This window comes from Etheostoma cragini, chromosome 13 (genome assembly GCF_013103735.1).
Source record: "Etheostoma cragini isolate CJK2018 chromosome 13, CSU_Ecrag_1.0, whole genome shotgun sequence".
Taxonomy (NCBI): Eukaryota; Metazoa; Chordata; class Actinopteri; order Perciformes; family Percidae; genus Etheostoma; species Etheostoma cragini.
The window spans coordinates 25,600,808-25,606,692 of record NC_048419.1 but is presented as its reverse complement, the minus strand read 5'-3'; positions in this window follow the sequence as shown (position 1 = coordinate 25,606,692).

Here is a 5,885-nt window from a genome sequence, read left to right as displayed (position 1 = left end):
GTGTGTGTGTGTGTGTAATTATAGTTGCGTTCAGAGTTTTTATATAAAATGAAGCCATGAAGTGGAACTGTAAAACATGTTGACGTTTTGTTATGTTTCTCTGCAGCCTTGTTGCATTAGACGAGAAACTGACGCCAACCTCTCTATCGGATATTTAACCCAAACCCCCCCCCCCCCCCCCCCCCCCCCCCCCCCCCCCCTCCCACCCCCGTGTCACATGACGTTCATCGTACACCCCCCTCCCCCTCCCCCTTTCTCAAATTGAACAATGTGCAAAGGATTCGTCGTCAGCCCCATCGAGTGATTCGTTGAGGACACACTGGTTGTGTCGTTGGCGTGAACGCTGGAGGTAAAGCATCGGGGGGGGCGTAAGCAACGCTTCCCCCAAATCTCAACGAGCGGCTGACTTCTGATTCGTTACAAAGAGGAATCAAACGTAATTGTTACACAAGTTGTTGGGAGAAAAGAAGGAAACGCACAATGTCTCGGGTCTTTCCTCGGACGCGGTTCTGGAGTCGAACTCTTCTCCAAATTATTCTACGGACATCGACGGAGACACGGGACACGGATCTTCACGCTGCTGCATCTTCAGTGGCTTCCCATTGGTTGCAGCCACAGCCCAATCCGACCAATCAGACGATGCTTTTTCAGAAGTTCCATATCACAACAGTTCATCGGAGTTTCTGAAGACTTTCTAAGGTTCAACGTTAAGGTTCTTCTTCCACAAGTAAAAACTAAAAAAATCTGCTCACCCAAAGTCAACGTCCGCCGGCCGTTTTACCCCAAAAAACATACAAAATATAATCTCTATAAAAAGATATTGAAACTTCCCAAAATGTAAAAAAAAAAAAAAGTCTGAAATTAACCCAACAACGCGTCTAAACACGTTAAGAAAAATGTCCCCAAATTAAAAAAACAAACAAAAAAACAACATCAAAAGCGCAGCGCGTCAACTCCAAACTTGATTGGCCAACAGCACGTCGAAAAAGCATCAAAGATTTCGAAAATATACATTTATGAAAAATTTAAATCGTTAAAGTGTCAACTCGTTCCTGATTGCTCAAAGGCACGTTTGAATTAGAGCCCAATCAATATCGATACCAATATTTGGTGATTTAAAAATCTGATGTTACAATAATCGGCATATATATATATATATATATATATATATATGAAATCATCTCCAACTTTCCTTTATTGGACAAATTGTAAATTTAATTGAACATAGTGTCTTCTGCAATGTGTGGATATCGCGAAAAACACACGTGTGTGTGTGTATGTGTAGCCCTAATCTGATATATTTAGACACGTCTTGAAACACTGATGATTGATGGATCTGTAGAAACATCTGGACCCTCAAATCCGAGTTTCGCACTTATATTTAATTTCTAAAGAGTTCATATTCAGCTCGTCTGATGATAAAGTGAATTTTGCATCTTTTTTGTGAGCAAAATGTACAAAAATCTCTGTCCCAACCATATGAAGGAGCGTAGCTTGTTTCTAAGGCCAAAGCTTGTGTTATATGTTTTATTTGATTCGTTTTTGAGGCCAAACCGGAGTCCCACATGAAATGCAGCAAGCGGACGAACAGATATTCAGTCATGGAAGACTCAGACTTTTGCTTTAATGGAACGTTTTTGACAGATTTAAACTGGTTTTGGTCAACGTTTTGCCAACTTCTCGGCGTGTAGGACGTGTTCCCTCGGTGGAAGTGTGAAGAACTCGTCGTCCATGTTAATAGTGTATCTATATGTGAATATTGATGGAGCTGATGATGTGTGCTCCCTTCCTCTCCAGCCTGCATGGTTTGAATGTACATATTAGATCAGCAGGAAGCCCTCTCCCCTCCTAAAGGTGCATTTGTGGAAATTGCAGCAAGATGCAGGAGACAATTTACGCTTATTTCACAGGAAATACATATCTAACAGAATAAGGCTGTGGGCCCAATGCCACCCCGTAACGTCCCACGTCATCACGCCTTCCCAACAGTTAAAGGGGCCGTGCCCCCCGAACAGTCAACATTACCTGCGGTGAATAAGGGCAGTAAATGACATGTCAGGTGATAGGTGTGGAACCACACTCAGCAACATGGTGCATTATGGATGTCACATTCCCTATACGTTGACATTTTTACTTCCTTCATGTCCCAGCTAGTTCTACTTCCTCTCTGACTGGCTTCACTCTTTTCTACTTTTTTAGACATATATCTGTCCAACATCTTCTGCTCCTTTAGACCAGAGTTACAGTAACGGTTGAACCATCTCCGTTCCCGTGGTCACAGCTTTGGACGTTTTGCACGTAAGACACGTAACCGTACAATCACACCGCCGCTGACTCGGGCTTCAAACATACAGGAAGTAATTTAGTTTCAACGGAAGCTTCTCTCAGCTGCAAGGAGCGGAAGATCATTCGGCGAGAAAACACGTCAGTCCCTCCAGATAAACGCGACTGTGAGATCGCATAATTCCACGCATAATCCGCCAAAGTCTGCATATTTATACATTAAATGCGCCGCACACGAGCGCACATAACCGACTTGTCAAGAATGCACTAAGCCGTGTCGCCCGAGGGGTCCCAGGTTGGGGGGGGGGGGGGGGGGGGGGGGGGGTTGGTTCCGAAAACGAGCTCCCGTTCTGCTTCCAACGTCTTGCATTTGCACAGTATTGTACAGTTTTGTACTTCCACTCATCATCGTGCCTAAACGTTTGGGGTGTAAATCGTAACTTTCTATCCCGATACCATGTATCGATTCTTTGGAACACGATGCGATATCTGCTGATATCTCGTAAAGTCTGCGGCGATGCGGTTGAGATTCAGCTCAGCGGCCTGCAGTCGATACGAGACGGTATCATTAACGTAACATCATTATTTAACGGTTGCATTCACAGCAACTCAAATATGATTTAACCACTTAATCACAGAGATATTCCAGACATTTAAATGAAAAAGAAACTATTATTTAAAAAAAAAAGCATAAATACAAAGGTGGAATGTTTAGAATAGAATGTTTAGAACAATGTATACATGTATAATGGAATGTAGGAATCTTACAGACAATACTAATATCAGATCGCTGAACATAGAAGCGATACCGATGTATTGTTACACCCGTAGAAATAAAAAGGACAGAAAGGCTTTTTACGTTAGCATCGACGTAGCAGAACAATCCGAGCGGCAGACATTTTTATGCGTACCATTGCCATGGTAGCGAGTCAGGGGCGAAGTTTTGCAGTAATGGACAAAACGAGCAGCGGAGTAGGAACGTTACGAGACAGAGAGCCAGACGCTAAATGAGTCAAATTAACTGCATGCTTAAAGACATATACACATAGGTCATATATCATGTATATATGTCTGTGGTGGCTAGGGGCTAACTTTAAGGCGGAGCTAGCAAGCTACTGTTAGCTAATACTGCTAACTGGCTTGCTCCTTCCCTTGTGCTTTTATGCTGCATCGCTAACAGAGAATTAGCTGAACAGCGGGCTAGGTCTAACTTTAGCGGTCCGCTGGCTCTAATGTTAGCGGTCCGCTGGCCCATCTCGGCTAGGTCTAACGTTTGCGCGCCGCGGGGTCTAGTGTTATCGCGTTAGCAGTCGGTTCTCCTCCCAGCGAGTTGCAAACCAGTTACGTATTGTCACTATGACAACTAACAACAATCTCCATTTTTTGTTGTGTACCAATCAAACGACCGCGGCAGACAGTTCAACGGCCTTTCTATCCGTTTTTTTTCCATGGTTACACCCCTACGAAACGTATCGTGACACTTCAGAGGAGGAGGTTTTCTTCCTCACGTGTCCATCACTCAGCACACGGACAGGAACAACATCCTGGTCTTTTACGTTAGCCTGGAACCTGTGAGATGTGTACATAAAGTCTCTATAAGCTGTTTTCATATAGAAGTGTCTTCACCCTTTTTAACCCTTCAACATTTGTAACTTTTATCAACGATCTTTTGCCATAGTTCTGATATAGAAAGTTTTTGTAAACGGGTCAAATTTGACCCGAGGACAACAGGAGGGTTAAACTCTTCTTTCTGTTACGTGACCCTACGTATCTTCTTTAAGAAATGCAGATAACTTTTGCTGCTTTTTTCTATATTTTCCTGCTTTATTTCTTTGACTTGTTACGTCTCTGAGCAACTGTCCCGATCCGGAGGACATGGACTCAAAGTCTGCGTCTCCAACTGCCTACTTGAACACTTCAAACAATAAGTATTTAGTGTAGATAACGCAGCGCCCGGGAAGTACCCCCCCCAAACAAACAACTCCTTAAACAGATTTTCTCATTTTTTCCCATTTTCCCAGTTGTTTTTGTTGACTTTCTGCAGGTTGTCGCCTCTTTTGAAGCTTTGTATATGAAGTTCACGGCACTTTTCCCCTGTTTTTCGCACCTTTTCTGACCTCACCTTTACCTCGTCACCTTTTGCTTTTGAGATATATTTTTCATATAATCGTTTCCGATGTATTTGTCTAATTTTTCAACGTTTTTGTAATTTTTTTCAAGTTTTCATCACGATGTTGAAGTCTTGTTTTTCAAGTTTTTTTGTCGCTTTTTCTCAACACATGCAGACATGTCCCAAGCCCTCCGTGGAGATGTGTGGCCCCCCCCCCCCCCCCCCCCCAACCTGTTGAACCCAAAGCTACGCCCTTGATAACGAGACTCTCACCCTAACACTGTCTCGCTGTAAACTCATAATAAACTGAGATGCTTTGGACTTGTCTCCCCTTCTAAAATATATTTTCACACTTCTTCAGCATCTGATTTTATTTTTTAGTGTCATTATGTAAGTTAGCCCTTTCTGTGGGTCGAAGGATCGCCAGGATCGGGATCTTCTCACTTTCTATTTTTTACGTAAAGCTTTTACTTTTCTTCACACGATGTCGTTGATACTTTAAGGAATTGAAGTGCTGATTCTTTCCCGTTTGTCGTCACTCAGACAGACACGTAGCGAGTAACCGCTCAACGTCTCAGTATTAAAGCCGTATTTCACTCTGGAGAAAGTGCAGCCATTTCTCAGCACTGAAACTGACCCCCCACCCGGGACCCGTAGCAGACCAGACTGAACGCTACTTGGTTTTTCACGGCGCCAAAGTTCGTAGCTAATCTTACAGTATTAAGTTGAACTTAATACTCAGATATGAGGTGTTTGAAATTTAAATTGTTTGTGGAAATAATCTTAACTCGAGGACCATTTCTTAGTTTTTTCTTAGTCAAGAAGAAACTCTTTTCTCACGATGAACGTCATGATCTTGAAGTTTTGCAAGAATTATTATTTACCCCTTAGTCTTAGGTGCAGCACCCAAGCAGTTTTTGGCAGCACTTAAGTTAAATGAATGTGAAATGTGGCAAAAAAGCACAAAAAATATCAATTAAAAACACACAAAAAGAGCTCTAAAACAAAGAAAAAAAACAGCTAGAAAAAGCACCAAAAACAAAGAAAACGATCAGCAAAACATTGGAGAAAATCCGTAAAAAAAACGCCAAATCACTGAAAAATGTATCAGAAGCGGCAAAAATAAAAATCACTTAAAATCTGAGAAAAAGATCGGAAAACAGCGAAAGAAGCAGACAGAAAACAGAAAAAGGCATCAAACCCCTAGGGGTACTCTGGAGGACTGCAGGGGGCACGTGTCCCCCTAGGGGTACTCTGGAGGACTGCAGGGGGCACGTGTCCCCCTAGGGGTACTCTGGAGTACTGCAGGGGGTACGTGTCCCCCTAGGGGTACTCTGGAGGACTGCAGGGGGTTCAAATGCTAATTTGAAAATATGTAATTCATAATTCCAAAAATAATCTTCTGAAATGTAGCATTTAAATGTTTTTGTTGAAAAAGTAAAATTATAATATTGAACATGTTTGAGAAACATTGCTCTAATGAGTCTACACC